This window comes from Sardina pilchardus, chromosome 6 (assembly GCF_963854185.1).
Source record: "Sardina pilchardus chromosome 6, fSarPil1.1, whole genome shotgun sequence".
Classification (NCBI taxonomy): domain Eukaryota; kingdom Metazoa; phylum Chordata; class Actinopteri; order Clupeiformes; family Clupeidae; genus Sardina; species Sardina pilchardus.
Window position 1 is genome coordinate 324,942 of NC_084999.1, and position 18,211 is coordinate 343,152.

The following is an 18,211-nucleotide window of genomic DNA, read 5'->3' on the forward strand; positions in this document are numbered from 1 at the left end:
GACGCCGGGCAAAAATCAGCTTTCCCTGACCGGGAATCGAACCCGGGCCGCGGCGGTGAGAGCGCCGAATCCTAACCACTAGACCACCAGGGAGACATGGGGCTTGAGCTGTACACGAGTGCACCTGAGCTCTTGCTCTGTGCGGGGCAGGCTGCGGGAGACGGCTTCACAGCAGAAACTGTTTATCTAATCAAATCTCACCAAGGGCCGTTGCTCTTTTGAATCAAGATGAAATAATCTAGTTGCCATTGTTTTCAGAACAAAGACACCTACCTAGTGCTTTCTCGTGGTATTCATTTGACTGATTTTGATGAGAGTTTGAGTTATTTGAAGACGTCTCATCGCCAAAACAAGCACATTTCTTTTCAGGGGCCTTTTCCATGCGGCTCTCTCGTGTCCACCAGCTTTCGCGTCCCATGACAGCGCCAGGGCCTTCGATAGCTCAGTTGGTAGAGCGGAGGACTGTAGGTGAACAACCGGCCATCCTTAGGTCGCTGGTTCGACTCCGGCTCGAAGGAAGCCATGCTTTTTGGTGGTGTCTTTGTCCGTGTCCAGGCCGACGCCGGGCAAAAATCAGCTTTCCCTGACCGGGAATCGAACTCGGGCCGCAGCGGTGAGAGCGCCGAATCCTAACCACTAGACCACCAGGGAGACATGGGGCTTGAGCTGTACACGAGTGCACCTGAGCTCTTGCTCTGTGCGGGGCAGGCTGCGGGAGACGGCTTCACAGCAGAAACTGTTTATCTAATCAAATCTCACCAAGGGCCGTTGCTCTTTTGAATCAAGATGAAATAATCTAGTTGCCATTGTTTTCAGAACAAAGACACCTACCTAGTGCTTTCTCGTCGTATTCATTTGACTGATTTTGATGAGAGTTTGAGTTATTTGAAGACGTCTCATCGCCAAAACGAGCACATTTCTTTTCAGGGGCCTTTTCCATGCGGCTCTCTCGTGTCCACCAGCTTTCGCGTCCCATGACAGCGCCAGGGCCTTCGATAGCTCAGTTGGTAGAGCGGAGGACTGTAGGTGAACAACCGGCCATCCTTAGGTCGCTGGTTCGACTCCGGCTCGAAGGAAGCCATGCTTTTTGGTGGTGTCTTTGTCCGTGTCCAGGCCGACGCCGGGCAAAAATCAGCTTTCCCTGACCGGGAATCGAACCCGGGCCGCGGCGGTGAGAGCGCCGAATCCTAACCACTAGACCACCAGGGAGACATGGGGCTTGAGCTGTACACGAGTGCACCTGAGCTCTTGCTCTGTGCGGGGCAGGCTGCGGGAGACGGCTTCACAGCAGAAACTGTTTATCTAATCAAATCTCACCAAGGGCCGTTGCTCTTTTGAATCAAGATGAAATAATCTAGTTGCCATTGTTTTCAGAACAAAGACACCTACCTAGTGCTTTCTCGTCGTATTCATTTGACTGATTTTGATGAGAGTTTGAGTTATTTGAAGACGTCTCATCGCCAAAACGAGCACATTTCTTTTCAGGGGCCTTTTCCATGCGGCTCTCTCGTGTCCACCAGCTTTCGCGTCCCATGACAGCGCCAGGGCCTTCGATAGCTCAGTTGGTAGAGCGGAGGACTGTAGGTGAACAACCGGCCATCCTTAGGTCGCTGGTTCGACTCCGGCTCGAAGGAAGCCATGCTTTTTGGTGGTGTCTTTGTCCGTGTCCAGGCCGACGCCGGGCAAAAATCAGCTTTCCCTGACCGGGAATCGAACCCGGGCCGCGGCGGTGAGAGCGCCGAATCCTAACCACTAGACCACCAGGGAGACATGGGGCTTGAGCTGTACACGAGTGCACCTGAGCTCTTGCTCTGTGCGGGGCAGGCTGCGGGAGACGGCTTCACAGCAGAAACTGTTTATCTAATCAAATCTCACCAAGGGCCGTTGCTCTTTTGAATCAAGATGAAATAATCTAGTTGCCATTGTTTTCAGAACAAAGACACCTACCTAGTGCTTTCTCGTGGTATTCATTTGACTGATTTTGATGAGAGTTTGAGTTATTTGAAGACGTCTCATCGCCAAAACGAGCACATTTCTTTTCAGGGGCCTTTTCCATGCGGCTCTCTCGTGTCCACCAGCTTTCGCGTCCCATGACAGCGCCAGGGCCTTCGATAGCTCAGTTGGTAGACCGGAGGACTGTAGGTGAACAACCGGCCATCCTTAGGTCGCTGGTTCGACTCCGGCTCGAAGGAAGCCATGCTTTTTGGTGGTGTCTTTGTCCGTGTCCAGGCCGACGCCGGGCAAAAATCAGCTTTCCCTGACCGGGAATCGAACTCGGGCCGCAGCGGTGAGAGCACCGAATCCTAACCACTAGACCACCAGGGAGACATGGGGCTTGAGCTGTACACGAGTGCACCTGAGCTCTTGCTCTGTGCGGGGCAGGCTGCGGGAGACGGCTTCACAGCAGAAACTGTTTATCTAATCAAATCTCACCAAGGGCCGTTGCTCTTTTGAATCAAGATGAAATAATCTAGTTGCCATTGTTTTCAGAACAAAGACACCTACCTAGTGCTTTCTCGTCGTATTCATTTGACTGATTTTGATGAGAGTTTGAGTTATTTGAAGACGTCTCATCGCCAAAACGAGCACATTTCTTTTCAGGGGCCTTTTCCATGCGGCTCTCTCGTGTCCACCAGCTTTCGCGTCCCATGACAGCGCCAGGGCCTTCGATAGCTCAGTTGGTAGAGCGGAGGACTGTAGGTGAACAACCGGCCATCCTTAGGTCGCTGGTTCGACTCCGGCTCGAAGGAAGCCATGCTTTTTGGTGGTGTCTTTGTCCGTGTCCAGGCCGACGCCGGGCAAAAATCAGCTTTCCCTGACCGGGAATCGAACCCGGGCCGCGGCGGTGAGAGCGCCGAATCCTAACCACTAGACCACCAGGGAGACATGGGGCTTGAGCTGTACACGAGTGCACCTGAGCTCTTGCTCTGTGCGGGGCAGGCTGCGGGAGACGGCTTCACAGCAGAAACTGTTTATCTAATCAAATCTCACCAAGGGCCGTTGCTCTTTTGAATCAAGATGAAATAATCTAGTTGCCATTGTTTTCAGAACAAAGACACCTACCTAGTGCTTTCTCGTCGTATTCATTTGACTGATTTTGATGAGAGTTTGAGTTATTTGAAGACGTCTCATCGCCAAAACGAGCACATTTCTTTTCAGGGGCCTTTTCCATGCGGCTCTCTCGTGTCCACCAGCTTTCGCGTCCCATGACAGCGCCAGGGCCTTCGATAGCTCAGTTGGTAGAGCGGAGGACTGTAGGTGAACAACCGGCCATCCTTAGGTCGCTGGTTCGACTCCGGCTCGAAGGAAGCCATGCTTTTTGGTGGTGTCTTTGTCCGTGTCCAGGCCGACGCCGGGCAAAAATCAGCTTTCCCTGACCGGGAATCGAACCCGGGCCGCGGCGGTGAGAGCGCCGAATCCTAACCACTAGACCACCAGGGAGACATGGGGCTTGAGCTGTACACGAGTGCACCTGAGCTCTTGCTCTGTGCGGGGCAGGCTGCGGGAGACGGCTTCACAGCAGAAACTGTTTATCTAATCAAATCTCACCAAGGGCCGTTGCTCTTTTGAATCAAGATGAAATAATCTAGTTGCCATTGTTTTCAGAACAAAGACACCTACCTAGTGCTTTCTCGTCGTATTCATTTGACTGATTTTGATGAGAGTTTGAGTTATTTGAAGACGTCTCATCGCCAAAACGAGCACATTTCTTTTCAGGGGCCTTTTCCATGCGGCTCTCTCGTGTCCACCAGCTTTCGCGTCCCATGACAGCGCCAGGGCCTTCGATAGCTCAGTTGGTAGAGCGGAGGACTGTAGGTGAACAACCGGCCATCCTTAGGTCGCTGGTTCGACTCCGGCTCGAAGGAAGCCATGCTTTTTGGTGGTGTCTTTGTCCGTGTCCAGGCCGACGCCGGGCAAAAATCAGCTTTCCCTGACCGGGAATCGAACCCGGGCCGCGGCGGTGAGAGCGCCGAATCCTAACCACTAGACCACCAGGGAGACATGGGGCTTGAGCTGTACACGAGTGCACCTGAGCTCTTGCTCTGTGCGGGGCAGGCTGCGGGAGACGGCTTCACAGCAGAAACTGTTTATCTAATCAAATCTCTCCAAGGGCCGTTGCTCTTTTGAATCAAGATGAAATAATCTAGTTGCCATTGTTTTCAGAACAAAGACACCTACCTAGTGCTTTCTCGTCGTATTCATTTGACTGATTTTGATGAGAGTTTGAGTTATTTGAAGACGTCTCATCGCCAAAACGAGCACATTTCTTTTCAGGGGCCTTTTCCATGCGGCTCTCTCGTGTCCACCAGCTTTCGCGTCCCATGACAGCGCCAGGGCCTTCGATAGCTCAGTTGGTAGAGCGGAGGACTGTAGGTGAACAACCGGCCATCCTTAGGTCGCTGGTTCGACTCCGGCTCGAAGGAAGCCATGCTTTTTGGTGGTGTCTTTGTCCGTGTCCAGGCCGACGCCGGGCAAAAATCAGCTTTCCCTGACCGGGAATCGAACCCGGGCCGCGGCGGTGAGAGCGCCGAATCCTAACCACTAGACCACCAGGGAGACATGGGGCTTGAGCTGTACACGAGTGCACCTGAGCTCTTGCTCTGTGCGGGGCAGGCTGCGGGAGACGGCTTCACAGCAGAAACTGTTTATCTAATCAAATCTCACCAAGGGCCGTTGCTCTTTTGAATCAAGATGAAATAATCTAGTTGCCATTGTTTTCAGAACAAAGACACCTACCTAGTGCTTTCTCGTCGTATTCATTTGACTGATTTTGATGAGAGTTCGAGTTATTTGAAGACGTCTCATCGCCAAAACGAGCACATTTCTTTTCAGGGGCCTTTTCCATGCGGCTCTCTCGTGTCCACCAGCTTTCGCGTCCCATGACAGCGCCAGGGCCTTCGATAGCTCAGTTGGTAGAGCGGAGGACTGTAGGTGAACAACCGGCCATCCTTAGGTCGCTGGTTCGACTCCGGCTCGAAGGAAGCCATGCTTTTTGGTGGTGTCTTTGTCCGTGTCCAGGCCGACGCCGGGCAAAAATCAGCTTTCCCTGACCGGGAATCGAACCCGGGCCGCGGCGGTGAGAGCGCCAAATCCTAACCACTAGACCACCAGGGAGACATGGGGCTTGAGCTGTACACGAGTGCACCTGAGCTCTTGCTCTGTGCGGGGCAGGCTGCGGGAGACGGCTTCACAGCAGAAACTGTTTATCTAATCAAATCTCACCAAGGGCCGTTGCTCTTTTGAATCAAGATGAAATAATCTAGTTGCCATTGTTTTCAGAACAAAGACACCTACCTAGTGCTTTCTCGTCGTATTCATTTGACTGATTTTGATGAGAGTTTGAGTTATTTGAAGACGTCTCATCGCCAAAACGAGCACATTTCTTTTCAGGGGCCTTTTCCATGCGGCTCTCTCGTGTCCACCAGCTTTCGCGTCCCATGACAGCGCCAGGGCCTTCGATAGCTCAGTTGGTAGAGCGGAGGACTGTAGGTGAACAACCGGCCATCCTTAGGTCGCTGGTTCGACTCCGGCTCGAAGGAAGCCATGCTTTTTGGTGGTGTCTTTGTCCGTGTCCAGGCCGACGCCGGGCAAAAATCAGCTTTCCCTGACCGGGAATCGAACCCGGGCCGCGGCGGTGAGAGCGCCGAATCCTAACCACTAGACCACCAGGGAGACATGGGGCTTGAGCTGTACACGAGTGCACCTGAGCTCTTGCTCTGTGCGGGGCAGGCTGCGGGAGACGGCTTCACAGCAGAAACTGTTTATCTAATCAAATCTCACCAAGGGCCGTTGCTCTTTTGAATCAAGATGAAATAATCTAGTTGCCATTGTTTTCAGAACAAAGACACCTACCTAGTGCTTTCTCGTCGTATTCATTTGACTGATTTTGATGAGAGTTTGAGTTATTTGAAGACGTCTCATCGCCAAAACGAGCACATTTCTTTTCAGGGGCCTTTTCCATGCGGCTCTCTCGTGTCCACCAGCTTTCGCGTCCCATGACAGCGCCAGGGCCTTCGATAGCTCAGTTGGTAGAGCGGAGGACTGTAGGTGAACAACCGGCCATCCTTAGGTCGCTGGTTCGACTCCGGCTCGAAGGAAGCCATGCTTTTTGGTGGTGTCTTTGTCCGTGTCCAGGCCGACGCCGGGCAAAAATCAGCTTTCCCTGACCGGGAATCGAACCCGGGCCGCGGCGGTGAGAGCGCCGAATCCTAACCACTAGACCACCAGGGAGACATGGGGCTTGAGTTGTACACGAGTGCACCTGAGCTCTTGCTCTGTGCGGGGCAGGCTGCGGGAGACGGCTTCACAGCAGAAACTGTTTATCTAATCAAATCTCACCAAGGGCCGTTGCTCTTTTGAATCAAGATGAAATAATCTAGTTGCCATTGTTTTCAGAACAAAGACACCTACCTAGTGCTTTCTCGTCGTATTCATTTGACTGATTTTGATGAGAGTTTGAGTTATTTGAAGACGTCTCATCGCCAAAACGAGCACATTTCTTTTCAGGGGCCTTTTCCATGCGGCTCTCTCGTGTCCACCAGCTTTCGCGTCCCATGACAGCGCCAGGGCCTTCGATAGCTCAGTTGGTAGAGCGGAGGACTGTAGGTGAACAACCGGCCATCCTTAGGTCGCTGGTTCGACTCCGGCTCGAAGGAAGCCATGCTTTTTGGTGGTGTCTTTGTCCGTGTCCAGGCCGACGCCGGGCAAAAATCAGCTTTCCCTGACCGGGAATCGAACCCGGGCCGCGGCGGTGAGAGCGCCGAATCCTAACCACTAGACCACCAGGGAGACATGGGGCTTGAGCTGTACACGGGTGAAACTGAGCTCTTGCTCTGTGCGGGGCAGGCTGCGGGAGACGGCTTCACAGCAGAAACTGTTTATCTAATCAAATCTCACCAAGGGCCGTTGCTCTTTTGAATCAAGATGAAATAATCTAGTTGCCATTGTTTTCAGAACAAAGACACCTACCTAGTGCTTTCTCGTCGTATTCATTTGACTGATTTTGATGAGAGTTTGAGTTATTTGAAGACGTCTCATCGCCAAAACGAGCACATTTCTTTTCAGGGGCCTTTTCCATGCGGCTCTCTCGTGTCCACCAGCTTTCGCGTCCCATGACAGCGCCAGGGCCTTCGATAGCTCAGTTGGTAGAGCGGAGGACTGTAGGTGAACAACCGGCCATCCTTAGGTCGCTGGTTCGACTCCGGCTCGAAGGAAGCCATGCTTTTTGGTGGTGTCTTTGTCCGTGTCCAGGCCGACGCCGGGCAAAAATCAGCTTTCCCTGACCGGGAATCGAACCCGGGCCGCGGCGGTGAGAGCGCCGAATCCTAACCACTAGACCACCAGGGAGACATGGGGCTTGAGCTGTACACGGGTGAACCTGAGCTCTTGCTCTGTGCGGGGCAGGCTGCGGGAGACGGCTTCACAGCAGAAACTGTTTATCTAATCAAATCTCACCAAGGGCCGTTGCTCTTTTGAATCAAGATGAAATAATCTAGTTGCCATTGTTTTCAGAACAAAGACACCTACCTAGTGCTTTCTCGTCGTATTCATTTGACTGATTTTGATGAGAGTTTGAGTTATTTGAAGACGTCTCATCGCCAAAACGAGCACATTTCTTTTCAGGGGCCTTTTCCATGCGGCTCTCTCGTGTCCACCAGCTTTCGCGTCCCATGACAGCGCCAGGGCCTTCGATAGCTCAGTTGGTAGAGCGGAGGACTGTAGGTGAACAACCGGCCATCCTTAGGTCGCTGGTTCGACTCCGGCTCGAAGGAAGCCATGCTTTTTGGTGGTGTCTTTGTCCGTGTCCAGGCCGACGCCGGGCAAAAATCAGCTTTCCCTGACCGGGAATCGAACCCGGGCCGCGGCGGTGAGAGCGCCGAATCCTAACCACTAGACCACCAGGGAGACATGGGGCTTGAGTTGTACACGAGTGCACCTGAGCTCTTGCTCTGTGCGGGGCAGGCTGCGGGAGACGGCTTCACAGCAAAAACTGTTTATCTAATCAAATCTCACCAAGGGCCGTTGCTCTTTTGAATCAAGATGAAATAATCTAGTTGCCATTGTTTTCAGAACAAAGACACCTACCTAGTGCTTTCTCGTCGTATTCATTTGACTGATTTTGATGAGAGTTTGAGTTATTTGAAGACGTCTCATCGCCAAAACGAGCACATTTCTTTTCAGGGGCCTTTTCCATGCGGCTCTCTCGTGTCCACCAGCTTTCGCGTCCCATGACAGCGCCAGGGCCTTCGATAGCTCAGTTGGTAGAGCGGAGGACTGTAGGTGAACAACCGGCCATCCTTAGGTCGCTGGTTCGACTCCGGCTCGAAGGAAGCCATGCTTTTTGGTGGTGTCTTTGTCCGTGTCCAGGCCGACGCCGGGCAAAAATCAGCTTTCCCTGACCGGGAATCGAACCCGGGCCGCGGCGGTGAGAGCGCCGAATCCTAACCACTAGACCACCAGGGAGACATGGGGCTTGAGCTGTACACGGGTGAAACTGAGCTCTTGCTCTGTGCGGGGCAGGCTGCGGGAGACGGCTTCACAGCAGAAACTGTTTATCTAATCAAATCTCACCAAGGGCCGTTGCTCTTTTGAATCAAGATGAAATAATCTAGTTGCCATTGTTTTCAGAACAAAGACACCTACCTAGTGCTTTCTCGTCGTATTCATTTGACTGATTTTGATGAGAGTTTGAGTTATTTGAAGACGTCTCATCGCCAAAACGAGCACATTTCTTTTCAGGGGCCTTTTCCATGCGGCTCTCTCGTGTCCACCAGCTTTCGCGTCCCATGACAGCGCCAGGGCCTTCGATAGCTCAGTTGGTAGAGCGGAGGACTGTAGGTGAACAACCGGCCATCCTTAGGTCGCTGGTTCGACTCCGGCTCGAAGGAAGCCATGCTTTTTGGTGGTGTCTTTGTCCGTGTCCAGGCCGACGCCGGGCAAAAATCAGCTTTCCCTGACCGGGAATCGAACCCGGGCCGCGGCGGTGAGAGCGCCGAATCCTAACCACTAGACCACCAGGGAGACATGGGGCTTGAGCTGTACACGGGTGAACCTGAGCTCTTGCTCTGTGCGGGGCAGGCTGCGGGAGACGGCTTCACAGCAGAAACTGTTTATCTAATCAAATCTCACCAAGGGCCGTTGCTCTTTTGAATCAAGATGAAATAATCTAGTTGCCATTGTTTTCAGAACAAAGACACCTACCTAGTGCTTTCTCGTCGTATTCATTTGACTGATTTTGATGAGAGTTTGAGTTATTTGAAGACGTCTCATCGCCAAAACGAGCACATTTCTTTTCAGGGGCCTTTTCCATGCGGCTCTCTCGTGTCCACCAGCTTTCGCGTCCCATGACAGCGCCAGGGCCTTCGATAGCTCAGTTGGTAGAGCGGAGGACTGTAGGTGAACAACCGGCCATCCTTAGGTCGCTGGTTCGACTCCGGCTCGAAGGAAGCCATGCTTTTTGGTGGTGTCTTTGTCCGTGTCCAGGCCGACGCCGGGCAAAAATCAGCTTTCCCTGACCGGGAATCGAACCCGGGCCGCGGCGGTGAGAGCGCCGAATCCTAACCACTAGACCACCAGGGAGACATGGGGCTTGAGCTGTACACGAGTGCACCTGAGCTCTTGCTCTGTGCGGGGCAGGCTGCGGGAGACGGCTTCACAGCAGAAACTGTTTATCTAATCAAATCTCACCAAGGGCCGTTGCTCTTTTGAATCAAGATGAAATAATCTAGTTGCCATTGTTTTCAGAACAAAGACACCTACCTAGTGCTTTCTCGTCGTATTCATTTGACTGATTTTGATGAGAGTTTGAGTTATTTGAAGACGTCTCATCGCCAAAACGAGCACATTTCTTTACAGGGGCCTTTTCCATGCGGCTCTCTCGTGTCCACCAGCTTTCGCGTCCCATGACAGCGCCAGGGCCTTCGATAGCTCAGTTGGTAGAGCGGAGGACTGTAGGTGAACAACCGGCCATCCTTAGGTCGCTGGTTCGACTCCGGCTCGAAGGAAGCCATGCTTTTTGGTGGTGTCTTTGTCCGTGTCCAGGCCGACGCCGGGCAAAAATCAGCTTTCCCTGACCGGGAATCGAACCCGGGCCGCGGCGGTGAGAGCGCCGAATCCTAACCACTAGACCACCAGGGAGACATGGGGCTTGAGCTGTACACGGGTGAACCTGAGCTCTTGCTCTGTGCGGGGCAGGCTGCGGGAGACGGCTTCACAGCAGAAACTGTTTATCTAATCAAATCTCACCAAGGGCCGTTGCTCTTTTGAATCAAGATGAAATAATCTAGTTGCCATTGTTTTCAGAACAAAGACACCTACCTAGTGCTTTCTCGTCGTATTCATTTGACTGATTTTGATGAGAGTTTGAGTTATTTGAAGACGTCTCATCGCCAAAACGAGCACATTTCTTTTCAGGGGCCTTTTCCATGCGGCTCTCTCGTGTCCACCAGCTTTCGCGTCCCATGACAGCGCCAGGGCCTTCGATAGCTCAGTTGGTAGAGCGGAGGACTGTAGGTGAACAACCGGCCATCCTTAGGTCGCTGGTTCGACTCCGGCTCGAAGGAAGCCATGCTTTTTGGTGGTGTCTTTGTCCGTGTCCAGGCCGACGCCGGGCAAAAATCAGCTTTCCCTGACCGGGAATCGAACCCGGGCCGCGGCGGTGAGAGCGCCGAATCCTAACCACTAGACCACCAGGGAGACATGGGGCTTGAGCTGTACACGAGTGCACCTGAGCTCTTGCTCTGTGCGGGGCAGGCTGCGGGAGACGGCTTCACAGCAGAAACTGTTTATCTAATCAAATCTCACCAAGGGCCGTTGCTCTTTTGAATCAAGATGAAATAATCTAGTTGCCATTGTTTTCAGAACAAAGACACCTACCTAGTGCTTTCTCGTCGTATTCATTTGACTGATTTTGATGAGAGTTTGAGTTATTTGAAGACGTCTCATCGCCAAAACGAGCACATTTCTTTTCAGGGGCCTTTTCCATGCGGCTCTCTCGTGTCCACCAGCTTTCGCGTCCCATGACGGCGCCAGGGCCTTCGATAGCTCAGTTGGTAGAGCGGAGGACTGTAGGTGAACAACCGGCCATCCTTAGGTCGCTGGTTCGACTCCGGCTCGAAGGAAGCCATGCTTTTTGGTGGTGTCTTTGTCCGTGTCCAGGCCGACGCCGGGCAAAAATCAGCTTTCCCTGACCGGGAATCGAACCCGGGCCGCGGCGGTGAGAGCGCCGAATCCTAACCACTAGACCACCAGGGAGACATGGGGCTTGAGCTGTACACGAGTGCACCTGAGCTCTTGCTCTGTGCGGGGCAGGCTGCGGGAGACGGCTTCACAGCAGAAACTGTTTATCTAATCAAATCTCACCAAGGGCCGTTGCTCTTTTGAATCAAGATGAAATAATCTAGTTGCCATTGTTTTCAGAACAAAGACACCTACCTAGTGCTTTCTCGTCGTATTCATTTGACTGATTTTGATGAGAGTTTGAGTTATTTGAAGACGTCTCATCGCCAAAACGAGCACATTTCTTTTCAGGGGCCTTTTCCATGCGGCTCTCTCGTGTCCACCAGCTTTCGCGTCCCATGACAGCGCCAGGGCCTTCGATAGCTCAGTTGGTAGAGCGGAGGACTGTAGGTGAACAACCGGCCATCCTTAGGTCGCTGGTTCGACTCCGGCTCGAAGGAAGCCATGCTTTTTGGTGGTGTCTTTGTCCGTGTCCAGGCCGACGCCGGGCAAAAATCAGCTTTCCCTGACCGGGAATCGAACCCGGGCCGCGGCGGTGAGAGCGCCGAATCCTAACCACTAGACCACCAGGGAGACATGGGGCTTGAGCTGTACACGAGTGCACCTGAGCTCTTGCTCTGTGCGGGGCAGGCTGCGGGAGACGGCTTCACAGCAGAAACTGTTTATCTAATCAAATCTCACCAAGGGCCGTTGCTCTTTTGAATCAAGATGAAATAATCTAGTTGCCATTGTTTTCAGAACAAAGACACCTACCTAGTGCTTTCTCGTCGTATTCATTTGACTGATTTTGATGAGAGTTTGAGTTATTTGAAGACGTCTCATCGCCAAAACGAGCACATTTCTTTTCAGGGGCCTTTTCCATGCGGCTCTCTCGTGTCCACCAGCTTTCGCGTCCCATGACAGCGCCAGGGCCTTCGATAGCTCAGTTGGTAGAGCGGAGGACTGTAGGTGAACAACCGGCCATCCTTAGGTCGCTGGTTCGACTCCGGCTCGAAGGAAGCCATGCTTTTTGGTGGTGTCTTTGTCCGTGTCCAGGCCGACGCCGGGCAAAAATCAGCTTTCCCTGACCGGGAATCGAACCCGGGCCGCGGCGGTGAGAGCGCCGAATCCTAACCACTAGACCACCAGGGAGACATGGGGCTTGAGCTGTACACGAGTGCACCTGAGCTCTTGCTCTGTGCGGGGCAGGCTGCGGGAGACGGCTTCACAGCAGAAACTGTTTATCTAATCAAATCTCACCAAGGGCCGTTGCTCTTTTGAATCAAGATGAAATAATCTAGTTGCCATTGTTTTCAGAACAAAGACACCTACCTAGTGCTTTCTCGTCGTATTCATTTGACTGATTTTGATGAGAGTTTGAGTTATTTGAAGACGTCTCATCGCCAAAACGAGCACATTTCTTTTCAGGGGCCTTTTCCATGCGGCTCTCTCGTGTCCACCAGCTTTCGCGTCCCATGACAGCGCCAGGGCCTTCGATAGCTCAGTTGGTAGAGCGGAGGACTGTAGGTGAACAACCGACCATCCTTAGGTCGCTGGTTCGACTCCGGCTCGAAGGAAGCCATGCTTTTTGGTGGTGTCTTTGTCCGTGTCCAGGCCGACGCCGGGCAAAAATCAGCTTTCCCTGACCGGGAATCGAACCCGGGCCGCGGCGGTGAGAGCGCCGAATCCTAACCACTAGACCACCAGGGAGACATGGGGCTTGAGCTGTACACGGGTGAACCTGAGCTCTTGCTCTGTGCGGGGCAGGCTGCGGGAGACGGCTTCACAGCAGAAACTGTTTATCTAATCAAATCTCACCAAGGGCCGTTGCTCTTTTGAATCAAGATGAAATAATCTAGTTGCCATTGTTTTCAGAACAAAGACACCTACCTAGTGCTTTCTCGTCGTATTCATTTGACTGATTTTGATGAGAGTTTGAGTTATTTGAAGACGTCTCATCGCCAAAACGAGCACATTTCTTTTCAGGGGCCTTTTCCATGCGGCTCTCTCGTGTCCACCAGCTTTCGCGTCCCATGACAGCGCCAGGGCCTTCGATAGCTCAGTTGGTAGAGCGGAGGACTGTAGGTGAACAACCGGCCATCCTTAGGTCGCTGGTTCGACTCCGGCTCGAAGGAAGCCATGCTTTTTGGTGGTGTCTTTGTCCGTGTCCAGGCCGACGCCGGGCAAAAATCAGCTTTCCCTGACCGGGAATCGAACCCGGGCCGCGGCGGTGAGAGCGCCGAATCCTAACCACTAGACCACCAGGGAGACATGGGGCTTGAGCTGTACACGAGTGCACCTGAGCTCTTGCTCTGTGCGGGGCAGGCTGCGGGAGACGGCTTCACAGCAGAAACTGTTTATCTAATCAAATCTCACCAAGGGCCGTTGCTCTTTTGAATCAAGATGAAATAATCTAGTTGCCATTGTTTTCAGAACAAAGACACCTACCTAGTGCTTTCTCGTCGTATTCATTTGACTGATTTTGATGAGAGTTTGAGTTATTTGAAGACGTCTCATCGCCAAAACGAGCACATTTCTTTTCAGGGGCCTTTTCCATGCGGCTCTCTCGTGTCCACCAGCTTTCGCGTCCCATGACAGCGCCAGGGCCTTCGATAGCTCAGTTGGTAGAGCGGAGGACTGTAGGTGAACAACCGGCCATCCTTAGGTCGCTGGTTCGACTCCGGCTCGAAGGAAGCCATGCTTTTTGGTGGTGTCTTTGTCCGTGTCCAGGCCGACGCCGGGCAAAAATCAGCTTTCCCTGACCGGGAATCGAACCCGGGCCGCGGCGGTGAGAGCGCCGAATCCTAACCACTAGACCACCAGGGAGACATGGGGCTTGAGCTGTACACGAGTGCACCTGAGCTCTTGCTCTGTGCGGGGCAGGCTGCGGGAGACTGCTTCACAGCAGAAACTGTTTATCTAATCAAATCTCACCAAGGGCCGTTGCTCTTTTGAATCAAGATGAAATAATCTAGTTGCCATTGTTTTCAGAACAAAGACACCTACCTAGTGCTTTCTCGTCGTATTCATTTGACTGATTTTGATGAGAGTTTGAGTTATTTGAAGACGTCTCATCGCCAAAACGAGCACATTTCTTTTCAGGGGCCTTTTCCATGCGGCTCTCTCGTGTCCAACAGCTTTCGCGTCCCATGACAGCGCCAGGGCCTTCGATAGCTCAGTTGGTAGAGCGGAGGACTGTAGGTGAACAACCGGCCATCCTTAGGTCGCTGGTTCGACTCCGGCTCGAAGGAAGCCATGCTTTTTGGTGGTGTCTTTGTCCGTGTCCAGGCCGACGCCGGGCAAAAATCAGCTTTCCCTGACCGGGAATCGAACCCGGGCCGCGGCGGTGAGAGCGCCGAATCCTAACCACTAGACCACCAGGGAGACATGGGGCTTGAGCTGTACACGGGTGAACCTGAGCTCTTGCTCTGTGCGGGGCAGGCTGCGGGAGACGGCTTCACAGCAGAAACTGTTTATCTAATCAAATCTCACCAAGGGCCGTTGCTCTTTTGAATCAAGATGAAATAATCTAGTTGCCATTGTTTTCAGAACAAAGACACCTACCTAGTGCTTTCTCGTCGTATTCATTTGACTGATTTTGATGAGAGTTTGAGTTATTTGAAGACGTCTCATCGCCAAAACGAGCACATTTCTTTTCAGGGGCCTTTTCCATGCGGCTCTCTCGTGTCCACCAGCTTTCGCGTCCCATGACAGCGCCAGGGCCTTCGATAGCTCAGTTGGTAGAGCGGAGGACTGTAGGTGAACAACCGGCCATCCTTAGGTCGCTGGTTCGACTCCGGCTCGAAGGAAGCCATGCTTTTTGGTGGTGTCTTTGTCCGTGTCCAGGCCGACGCCGGGCAAAAATCAGCTTTCCCTGACCGGGAATCGAACCCGGGCCGCGGCGGTGAGAGCGCCGAATCCTAACCACTAGACCACCAGGGAGACATGGGGCTTGAGCTGTACACGAGTGCACCTGAGCTCTTGCTCTGTGCGGGGCAGGCTGCGGGAGACGGCTTCACAGCAGAAACTGTTTATCTAATCAAATCTCACCAAGGGCCGTTGCTCTTTTGAATCAAGATGAAATAATCTAGTTGCCATTGTTTTCAGAACAAAGACACCTACCTAGTGCTTTCTCGTCGTATTCATTTGACTGATTTTGATGAGAGTTTGAGTTATTTGAAGACGTCTCATCGCCAAAACGAGCACATTTCTTTTCAGGGGCCTTTTCCATGCGGCTCTCTCGTGTCCACCAGCTTTCGCGTCCCATGACGGCGCCAGGGCCTTCGATAGCTCAGTTGGTAGAGCGGAGGACTGTAGGTGAACAACCGGCCATCCTTAGGTCGCTGGTTCGACTCCGGCTCGAAGGAAGCCATGCTTTTTGGTGGTGTCTTTGTCCGTGTCCAGGCCGACGCCGGGCAAAAATCAGCTTTCCCTGACCGGGAATCGAACCCGGGCCGCGGCGGTGAGAGCGCCGAATCCTAACCACTAGACCACCAGGGAGACATGGGGCTTGAGCTGTACACGAGTGCACCTGAGCTCTTGCTCTGTGCGGGGCAGGCTGCGGGAGACGGCTTCACAGCAGAAACTGTTTATCTAATCAAATCTCACCAAGGGCCGTTGCTCTTTTGAATCAAGATGAAATAATCTAGTTGCCATTGTTTTCAGAACAAAGACACCTACCTAGTGCTTTCTCGTCGTATTCATTTGACTGATTTTGATGAGAGTTTGAGTTATTTGAAGACGTCTCATCGCCAAAACGAGCACATTTCTTTTCAGGGGCCTTTTCCATGCGGCTCTCTCGTGTCCACCAGCTTTCGCGTCCCATGACAGCGCCAGGGCCTTCGATAGCTCAGTTGGTAGAGCGGAGGACTGTAGGTGAACAACCGGCCATCCTTAGGTCGCTGGTTCGACTCCGGCTCGAAGGAAGCCATGCTTTTTGGTGGTGTCTTTGTCCGTGTCCAGGCCGACGCCGGGCAAAAATCAGCTTTCCCTGACCGGGAATCGAACCCGGGCCGCGGCGGTGAGAGCGCCGAATCCTAACCACTAGACCACCAGGGAGACATGGGGCTTGAGCTGTACACGAGTGCACCTGAGCTCTTGCTCTGTGCGGGGCAGGCTGCGGGAGACGGCTTCACAGCAGAAACTGTTTATCTAATCAAATCTCACCAAGGGCCGTTGCTCTTTTGAATCAAGATGAAATAATCTAGTTGCCATTGTTTTCAGAACAAAGACACCTACCTAGTGCTTTCTCGTCGTATTCATTTGACTGATTTTGATGAGAGTTTGAGTTATTTGAAGACGTCTCATCGCCAAAACGAGCACATTTCTTTTCAGGGGCCTTTTCCATGCGGCTCTCTCGTGTCCACCAGCTTTCGCGTCCCATGACAGCGCCAGGGCCTTCGATAGCTCAGTTGGTAGAGCGGAGGACTGTAGGTGAACAACCGGCCATCCTTAGGTCGCTGGTTCGACTCCGGCTCGAAGGAAGCCATGCTTTTTGGTGGTGTCTTTGTCCGTGTCCAGGCCGACGCCGGGCAAAAATCAGCTTTCCCTGACCGGGAATCGAACCCGGGCCGCGGCGGTGAGAGCGCCGAATCCTAACCACTAGACCACCAGGGAGACATGGGGCTTGAGCTGTACACGAGTGCACCTGAGCTCTTGCTCTGTGCGGGGCAGGCTGCGGGAGACGGCTTCACAGCAGAAACTGTTTATCTAATCAAATCTCACCAAGGGCCGTTGCTCTTTTGAATCAAGATGAAATAATCTAGTTGCCATTGTTTTCAGAACAAAGACACCTACCTAGTGCTTTCTCGTCGTATTCATTTGACTGATTTTGATGAGAGTTTGAGTTATTTGAAGACGTCTCATCGCCAAAACGAGCACATTTCTTTTCAGGGGCCTTTTCCATGCGGCTCTCTCGTGTCCACCAGCTTTCGCGTCCCATGACAGCGCCAGGGCCTTCGATAGCTCAGTTGGTAGAGCGGAGGACTGTAGGTGAACAACCGGCCATCCTTAGGTCGCTGGTTCGACTCCGGCTCGAAGGAAGCCATGCTTTTTGGTGGTGTCTTTGTCCGTGTCCAGGCCGACGCCGGGCAAAAATCAGCTTTCCCTGACTGGGAATCGAACCCGGGCCGCGGCGGTGAGAGCGCCGAATCCTAACCACTAGACCACCAGGGAGACATGGGGCTTGAGCTGTACACGAGTGCACCTGAGCTCTTGCTCTGTGCGGGGCAGGCTGCGGGAGACGGCTTCACAGCAGAAACTGTTTATCTAATCAAATCTCACCAAGGGCCGTTGCTCTTTTGAATCAAGATGAAATAATCTAGTTGCCATTGTTTTCAGAACAAAGACACCTACCTAGTGCTTTCTCGTCGTATTCATTTGACTGATTTTGATGAGAGTTTGAGTTATTTGAAGACGTCTCATCGCCAAAACGAGCACATTTCTTTTCAGGGGCCTTTTCCATGCGGCTCTCTCGTGTCCACCAGCTTTCGCGTCCCATGACAGCGCCAGGGCCTTCGATAGCTCAGTTGGTAGAGCGGAGGACTGTAGGTGAACAACCGGCCATCCTTAGGTCGCTGGTTCGACTCCGGCTCGAAGGAAGCCATGCTTTTTGGTGGTGTCTTTGTCCGTGTCCAGGCCGACGCCGGGCAAAAATCAGCTTTCCCTGACCGGGAATCGAACCCGGGCCGCGGCGGTGAGAGCGCCGAATCCTAACCACTAGACCACCAGGGAGACATGGGGCTTGAGCTGTACACGAGTGCACCTGAGCTCTTGCTCTGTGCGGGGCAGGCTGCGGGAGACGGCTTCACAGCAGAAACTGTTTATCTAATCAAATCTCACCAAGGGCCGTTGCTCTTTTGAATCAAGATGAAATAATCTAGTTGCCATTGTTTTCAGAACAAAGACACCTACCTAGTGCTTTCTCGTCGTATTCATTTGACTGATTTTGATGAGAGTTTGAGTTATTTGAAGACGTCTCATCGCCAAAACGAGC

The 18,211-nt window shown here is 52.7% G+C and overlaps 60 non-coding genes across 60 annotated transcripts; 31 read left to right on the forward strand and 29 right to left on the reverse strand.

The window, feature by feature from the left end:
* Positions 1 to 21: 21 nt before the first annotated feature.
* Positions 22 to 93, reverse strand: trnae-cuc (transfer RNA glutamic acid (anticodon CUC)). Its single transcript has one exon. It is a non-coding gene; the product is annotated as a tRNA-Glu (tRNA).
* Positions 94 to 431: 338 nt separating this feature from the next.
* Positions 432 to 518, forward strand: trnay-gua (transfer RNA tyrosine (anticodon GUA)). Its single transcript is given in 2 exon segments — positions 432 to 468; positions 483 to 518. It is a non-coding gene; the product is annotated as a tRNA-Tyr (tRNA).
* Positions 519 to 989: 471 nt separating this feature from the next.
* Positions 990 to 1,076, forward strand: trnay-gua (transfer RNA tyrosine (anticodon GUA)). The gene is given in 2 exon segments: positions 990 to 1,026; positions 1,041 to 1,076. It is a non-coding gene; the product is annotated as a tRNA-Tyr (tRNA).
* A 61-nt stretch (positions 1,077 to 1,137) lies between these two features.
* Positions 1,138 to 1,209, reverse strand: trnae-cuc (transfer RNA glutamic acid (anticodon CUC)). Its single transcript has one exon. It is a non-coding gene; the product is annotated as a tRNA-Glu (tRNA).
* A 338-nt stretch (positions 1,210 to 1,547) lies between these two features.
* Positions 1,548 to 1,634, forward strand: trnay-gua (transfer RNA tyrosine (anticodon GUA)). The gene is given in 2 exon segments: positions 1,548 to 1,584; positions 1,599 to 1,634. It is a non-coding gene; the product is annotated as a tRNA-Tyr (tRNA).
* Positions 1,635 to 1,695: 61 nt separating this feature from the next.
* trnae-cuc (transfer RNA glutamic acid (anticodon CUC)) lies at positions 1,696 to 1,767 on the reverse strand. The gene has a single exon. It is a non-coding gene; the product is annotated as a tRNA-Glu (tRNA).
* Positions 1,768 to 2,663: 896 nt separating this feature from the next.
* trnay-gua (transfer RNA tyrosine (anticodon GUA)) lies at positions 2,664 to 2,750 on the forward strand. The gene is given in 2 exon segments: positions 2,664 to 2,700; positions 2,715 to 2,750. It is a non-coding gene; the product is annotated as a tRNA-Tyr (tRNA).
* A 61-nt stretch (positions 2,751 to 2,811) lies between these two features.
* On the reverse strand, positions 2,812 to 2,883 carry trnae-cuc (transfer RNA glutamic acid (anticodon CUC)). Its single transcript has one exon. It is a non-coding gene; the product is annotated as a tRNA-Glu (tRNA).
* Positions 2,884 to 3,221: 338 nt separating this feature from the next.
* trnay-gua (transfer RNA tyrosine (anticodon GUA)) lies at positions 3,222 to 3,308 on the forward strand. Its single transcript is given in 2 exon segments — positions 3,222 to 3,258; positions 3,273 to 3,308. It is a non-coding gene; the product is annotated as a tRNA-Tyr (tRNA).
* A 61-nt stretch (positions 3,309 to 3,369) lies between these two features.
* Positions 3,370 to 3,441, reverse strand: trnae-cuc (transfer RNA glutamic acid (anticodon CUC)). Its single transcript has one exon. It is a non-coding gene; the product is annotated as a tRNA-Glu (tRNA).
* Positions 3,442 to 3,779: 338 nt separating this feature from the next.
* On the forward strand, positions 3,780 to 3,866 carry trnay-gua (transfer RNA tyrosine (anticodon GUA)). The gene is given in 2 exon segments: positions 3,780 to 3,816; positions 3,831 to 3,866. It is a non-coding gene; the product is annotated as a tRNA-Tyr (tRNA).
* A 61-nt stretch (positions 3,867 to 3,927) lies between these two features.
* trnae-cuc (transfer RNA glutamic acid (anticodon CUC)) lies at positions 3,928 to 3,999 on the reverse strand. The gene has a single exon. It is a non-coding gene; the product is annotated as a tRNA-Glu (tRNA).
* Positions 4,000 to 4,337: 338 nt separating this feature from the next.
* Positions 4,338 to 4,424, forward strand: trnay-gua (transfer RNA tyrosine (anticodon GUA)). Its single transcript is given in 2 exon segments — positions 4,338 to 4,374; positions 4,389 to 4,424. It is a non-coding gene; the product is annotated as a tRNA-Tyr (tRNA).
* A 61-nt stretch (positions 4,425 to 4,485) lies between these two features.
* On the reverse strand, positions 4,486 to 4,557 carry trnae-cuc (transfer RNA glutamic acid (anticodon CUC)). Its single transcript has one exon. It is a non-coding gene; the product is annotated as a tRNA-Glu (tRNA).
* A 338-nt stretch (positions 4,558 to 4,895) lies between these two features.
* Positions 4,896 to 4,982, forward strand: trnay-gua (transfer RNA tyrosine (anticodon GUA)). The gene is given in 2 exon segments: positions 4,896 to 4,932; positions 4,947 to 4,982. It is a non-coding gene; the product is annotated as a tRNA-Tyr (tRNA).
* Positions 4,983 to 5,453: 471 nt separating this feature from the next.
* On the forward strand, positions 5,454 to 5,540 carry trnay-gua (transfer RNA tyrosine (anticodon GUA)). The gene is given in 2 exon segments: positions 5,454 to 5,490; positions 5,505 to 5,540. It is a non-coding gene; the product is annotated as a tRNA-Tyr (tRNA).
* Positions 5,541 to 5,601: 61 nt separating this feature from the next.
* On the reverse strand, positions 5,602 to 5,673 carry trnae-cuc (transfer RNA glutamic acid (anticodon CUC)). The gene has a single exon. It is a non-coding gene; the product is annotated as a tRNA-Glu (tRNA).
* Positions 5,674 to 6,011: 338 nt separating this feature from the next.
* Positions 6,012 to 6,098, forward strand: trnay-gua (transfer RNA tyrosine (anticodon GUA)). The gene is given in 2 exon segments: positions 6,012 to 6,048; positions 6,063 to 6,098. It is a non-coding gene; the product is annotated as a tRNA-Tyr (tRNA).
* Positions 6,099 to 6,159: 61 nt separating this feature from the next.
* On the reverse strand, positions 6,160 to 6,231 carry trnae-cuc (transfer RNA glutamic acid (anticodon CUC)). The gene has a single exon. It is a non-coding gene; the product is annotated as a tRNA-Glu (tRNA).
* A 338-nt stretch (positions 6,232 to 6,569) lies between these two features.
* Positions 6,570 to 6,656, forward strand: trnay-gua (transfer RNA tyrosine (anticodon GUA)). Its single transcript is given in 2 exon segments — positions 6,570 to 6,606; positions 6,621 to 6,656. It is a non-coding gene; the product is annotated as a tRNA-Tyr (tRNA).
* A 61-nt stretch (positions 6,657 to 6,717) lies between these two features.
* On the reverse strand, positions 6,718 to 6,789 carry trnae-cuc (transfer RNA glutamic acid (anticodon CUC)). The gene has a single exon. It is a non-coding gene; the product is annotated as a tRNA-Glu (tRNA).
* A 338-nt stretch (positions 6,790 to 7,127) lies between these two features.
* Positions 7,128 to 7,214, forward strand: trnay-gua (transfer RNA tyrosine (anticodon GUA)). The gene is given in 2 exon segments: positions 7,128 to 7,164; positions 7,179 to 7,214. It is a non-coding gene; the product is annotated as a tRNA-Tyr (tRNA).
* Positions 7,215 to 7,275: 61 nt separating this feature from the next.
* On the reverse strand, positions 7,276 to 7,347 carry trnae-cuc (transfer RNA glutamic acid (anticodon CUC)). The gene has a single exon. It is a non-coding gene; the product is annotated as a tRNA-Glu (tRNA).
* A 338-nt stretch (positions 7,348 to 7,685) lies between these two features.
* Positions 7,686 to 7,772, forward strand: trnay-gua (transfer RNA tyrosine (anticodon GUA)). Its single transcript is given in 2 exon segments — positions 7,686 to 7,722; positions 7,737 to 7,772. It is a non-coding gene; the product is annotated as a tRNA-Tyr (tRNA).
* Positions 7,773 to 7,833: 61 nt separating this feature from the next.
* On the reverse strand, positions 7,834 to 7,905 carry trnae-cuc (transfer RNA glutamic acid (anticodon CUC)). Its single transcript has one exon. It is a non-coding gene; the product is annotated as a tRNA-Glu (tRNA).
* Positions 7,906 to 8,243: 338 nt separating this feature from the next.
* Positions 8,244 to 8,330, forward strand: trnay-gua (transfer RNA tyrosine (anticodon GUA)). Its single transcript is given in 2 exon segments — positions 8,244 to 8,280; positions 8,295 to 8,330. It is a non-coding gene; the product is annotated as a tRNA-Tyr (tRNA).
* Positions 8,331 to 8,391: 61 nt separating this feature from the next.
* trnae-cuc (transfer RNA glutamic acid (anticodon CUC)) lies at positions 8,392 to 8,463 on the reverse strand. Its single transcript has one exon. It is a non-coding gene; the product is annotated as a tRNA-Glu (tRNA).
* A 338-nt stretch (positions 8,464 to 8,801) lies between these two features.
* On the forward strand, positions 8,802 to 8,888 carry trnay-gua (transfer RNA tyrosine (anticodon GUA)). The gene is given in 2 exon segments: positions 8,802 to 8,838; positions 8,853 to 8,888. It is a non-coding gene; the product is annotated as a tRNA-Tyr (tRNA).
* Positions 8,889 to 8,949: 61 nt separating this feature from the next.
* Positions 8,950 to 9,021, reverse strand: trnae-cuc (transfer RNA glutamic acid (anticodon CUC)). The gene has a single exon. It is a non-coding gene; the product is annotated as a tRNA-Glu (tRNA).
* Positions 9,022 to 9,359: 338 nt separating this feature from the next.
* On the forward strand, positions 9,360 to 9,446 carry trnay-gua (transfer RNA tyrosine (anticodon GUA)). The gene is given in 2 exon segments: positions 9,360 to 9,396; positions 9,411 to 9,446. It is a non-coding gene; the product is annotated as a tRNA-Tyr (tRNA).
* A 61-nt stretch (positions 9,447 to 9,507) lies between these two features.
* On the reverse strand, positions 9,508 to 9,579 carry trnae-cuc (transfer RNA glutamic acid (anticodon CUC)). The gene has a single exon. It is a non-coding gene; the product is annotated as a tRNA-Glu (tRNA).
* A 338-nt stretch (positions 9,580 to 9,917) lies between these two features.
* On the forward strand, positions 9,918 to 10,004 carry trnay-gua (transfer RNA tyrosine (anticodon GUA)). The gene is given in 2 exon segments: positions 9,918 to 9,954; positions 9,969 to 10,004. It is a non-coding gene; the product is annotated as a tRNA-Tyr (tRNA).
* A 61-nt stretch (positions 10,005 to 10,065) lies between these two features.
* Positions 10,066 to 10,137, reverse strand: trnae-cuc (transfer RNA glutamic acid (anticodon CUC)). The gene has a single exon. It is a non-coding gene; the product is annotated as a tRNA-Glu (tRNA).
* Positions 10,138 to 10,475: 338 nt separating this feature from the next.
* Positions 10,476 to 10,562, forward strand: trnay-gua (transfer RNA tyrosine (anticodon GUA)). The gene is given in 2 exon segments: positions 10,476 to 10,512; positions 10,527 to 10,562. It is a non-coding gene; the product is annotated as a tRNA-Tyr (tRNA).
* A 61-nt stretch (positions 10,563 to 10,623) lies between these two features.
* Positions 10,624 to 10,695, reverse strand: trnae-cuc (transfer RNA glutamic acid (anticodon CUC)). Its single transcript has one exon. It is a non-coding gene; the product is annotated as a tRNA-Glu (tRNA).
* Positions 10,696 to 11,033: 338 nt separating this feature from the next.
* On the forward strand, positions 11,034 to 11,120 carry trnay-gua (transfer RNA tyrosine (anticodon GUA)). The gene is given in 2 exon segments: positions 11,034 to 11,070; positions 11,085 to 11,120. It is a non-coding gene; the product is annotated as a tRNA-Tyr (tRNA).
* A 61-nt stretch (positions 11,121 to 11,181) lies between these two features.
* trnae-cuc (transfer RNA glutamic acid (anticodon CUC)) lies at positions 11,182 to 11,253 on the reverse strand. Its single transcript has one exon. It is a non-coding gene; the product is annotated as a tRNA-Glu (tRNA).
* A 338-nt stretch (positions 11,254 to 11,591) lies between these two features.
* On the forward strand, positions 11,592 to 11,678 carry trnay-gua (transfer RNA tyrosine (anticodon GUA)). The gene is given in 2 exon segments: positions 11,592 to 11,628; positions 11,643 to 11,678. It is a non-coding gene; the product is annotated as a tRNA-Tyr (tRNA).
* A 61-nt stretch (positions 11,679 to 11,739) lies between these two features.
* trnae-cuc (transfer RNA glutamic acid (anticodon CUC)) lies at positions 11,740 to 11,811 on the reverse strand. The gene has a single exon. It is a non-coding gene; the product is annotated as a tRNA-Glu (tRNA).
* Positions 11,812 to 12,149: 338 nt separating this feature from the next.
* trnay-gua (transfer RNA tyrosine (anticodon GUA)) lies at positions 12,150 to 12,236 on the forward strand. Its single transcript is given in 2 exon segments — positions 12,150 to 12,186; positions 12,201 to 12,236. It is a non-coding gene; the product is annotated as a tRNA-Tyr (tRNA).
* A 61-nt stretch (positions 12,237 to 12,297) lies between these two features.
* trnae-cuc (transfer RNA glutamic acid (anticodon CUC)) lies at positions 12,298 to 12,369 on the reverse strand. Its single transcript has one exon. It is a non-coding gene; the product is annotated as a tRNA-Glu (tRNA).
* Positions 12,370 to 12,707: 338 nt separating this feature from the next.
* On the forward strand, positions 12,708 to 12,794 carry trnay-gua (transfer RNA tyrosine (anticodon GUA)). The gene is given in 2 exon segments: positions 12,708 to 12,744; positions 12,759 to 12,794. It is a non-coding gene; the product is annotated as a tRNA-Tyr (tRNA).
* Positions 12,795 to 12,855: 61 nt separating this feature from the next.
* Positions 12,856 to 12,927, reverse strand: trnae-cuc (transfer RNA glutamic acid (anticodon CUC)). Its single transcript has one exon. It is a non-coding gene; the product is annotated as a tRNA-Glu (tRNA).
* Positions 12,928 to 13,265: 338 nt separating this feature from the next.
* On the forward strand, positions 13,266 to 13,352 carry trnay-gua (transfer RNA tyrosine (anticodon GUA)). Its single transcript is given in 2 exon segments — positions 13,266 to 13,302; positions 13,317 to 13,352. It is a non-coding gene; the product is annotated as a tRNA-Tyr (tRNA).
* Positions 13,353 to 13,413: 61 nt separating this feature from the next.
* On the reverse strand, positions 13,414 to 13,485 carry trnae-cuc (transfer RNA glutamic acid (anticodon CUC)). Its single transcript has one exon. It is a non-coding gene; the product is annotated as a tRNA-Glu (tRNA).
* A 338-nt stretch (positions 13,486 to 13,823) lies between these two features.
* On the forward strand, positions 13,824 to 13,910 carry trnay-gua (transfer RNA tyrosine (anticodon GUA)). The gene is given in 2 exon segments: positions 13,824 to 13,860; positions 13,875 to 13,910. It is a non-coding gene; the product is annotated as a tRNA-Tyr (tRNA).
* A 61-nt stretch (positions 13,911 to 13,971) lies between these two features.
* trnae-cuc (transfer RNA glutamic acid (anticodon CUC)) lies at positions 13,972 to 14,043 on the reverse strand. The gene has a single exon. It is a non-coding gene; the product is annotated as a tRNA-Glu (tRNA).
* Positions 14,044 to 14,381: 338 nt separating this feature from the next.
* trnay-gua (transfer RNA tyrosine (anticodon GUA)) lies at positions 14,382 to 14,468 on the forward strand. Its single transcript is given in 2 exon segments — positions 14,382 to 14,418; positions 14,433 to 14,468. It is a non-coding gene; the product is annotated as a tRNA-Tyr (tRNA).
* Positions 14,469 to 14,529: 61 nt separating this feature from the next.
* Positions 14,530 to 14,601, reverse strand: trnae-cuc (transfer RNA glutamic acid (anticodon CUC)). The gene has a single exon. It is a non-coding gene; the product is annotated as a tRNA-Glu (tRNA).
* Positions 14,602 to 14,939: 338 nt separating this feature from the next.
* On the forward strand, positions 14,940 to 15,026 carry trnay-gua (transfer RNA tyrosine (anticodon GUA)). Its single transcript is given in 2 exon segments — positions 14,940 to 14,976; positions 14,991 to 15,026. It is a non-coding gene; the product is annotated as a tRNA-Tyr (tRNA).
* A 61-nt stretch (positions 15,027 to 15,087) lies between these two features.
* Positions 15,088 to 15,159, reverse strand: trnae-cuc (transfer RNA glutamic acid (anticodon CUC)). The gene has a single exon. It is a non-coding gene; the product is annotated as a tRNA-Glu (tRNA).
* Positions 15,160 to 15,497: 338 nt separating this feature from the next.
* Positions 15,498 to 15,584, forward strand: trnay-gua (transfer RNA tyrosine (anticodon GUA)). Its single transcript is given in 2 exon segments — positions 15,498 to 15,534; positions 15,549 to 15,584. It is a non-coding gene; the product is annotated as a tRNA-Tyr (tRNA).
* A 61-nt stretch (positions 15,585 to 15,645) lies between these two features.
* Positions 15,646 to 15,717, reverse strand: trnae-cuc (transfer RNA glutamic acid (anticodon CUC)). The gene has a single exon. It is a non-coding gene; the product is annotated as a tRNA-Glu (tRNA).
* Positions 15,718 to 16,055: 338 nt separating this feature from the next.
* Positions 16,056 to 16,142, forward strand: trnay-gua (transfer RNA tyrosine (anticodon GUA)). The gene is given in 2 exon segments: positions 16,056 to 16,092; positions 16,107 to 16,142. It is a non-coding gene; the product is annotated as a tRNA-Tyr (tRNA).
* A 61-nt stretch (positions 16,143 to 16,203) lies between these two features.
* trnae-cuc (transfer RNA glutamic acid (anticodon CUC)) lies at positions 16,204 to 16,275 on the reverse strand. Its single transcript has one exon. It is a non-coding gene; the product is annotated as a tRNA-Glu (tRNA).
* A 338-nt stretch (positions 16,276 to 16,613) lies between these two features.
* On the forward strand, positions 16,614 to 16,700 carry trnay-gua (transfer RNA tyrosine (anticodon GUA)). The gene is given in 2 exon segments: positions 16,614 to 16,650; positions 16,665 to 16,700. It is a non-coding gene; the product is annotated as a tRNA-Tyr (tRNA).
* Positions 16,701 to 16,761: 61 nt separating this feature from the next.
* trnae-cuc (transfer RNA glutamic acid (anticodon CUC)) lies at positions 16,762 to 16,833 on the reverse strand. Its single transcript has one exon. It is a non-coding gene; the product is annotated as a tRNA-Glu (tRNA).
* A 338-nt stretch (positions 16,834 to 17,171) lies between these two features.
* Positions 17,172 to 17,258, forward strand: trnay-gua (transfer RNA tyrosine (anticodon GUA)). Its single transcript is given in 2 exon segments — positions 17,172 to 17,208; positions 17,223 to 17,258. It is a non-coding gene; the product is annotated as a tRNA-Tyr (tRNA).
* Positions 17,259 to 17,729: 471 nt separating this feature from the next.
* trnay-gua (transfer RNA tyrosine (anticodon GUA)) lies at positions 17,730 to 17,816 on the forward strand. The gene is given in 2 exon segments: positions 17,730 to 17,766; positions 17,781 to 17,816. It is a non-coding gene; the product is annotated as a tRNA-Tyr (tRNA).
* Positions 17,817 to 17,877: 61 nt separating this feature from the next.
* Positions 17,878 to 17,949, reverse strand: trnae-cuc (transfer RNA glutamic acid (anticodon CUC)). The gene has a single exon. It is a non-coding gene; the product is annotated as a tRNA-Glu (tRNA).
* Between the last annotated feature and the right edge of the window lie 262 nt (positions 17,950 to 18,211).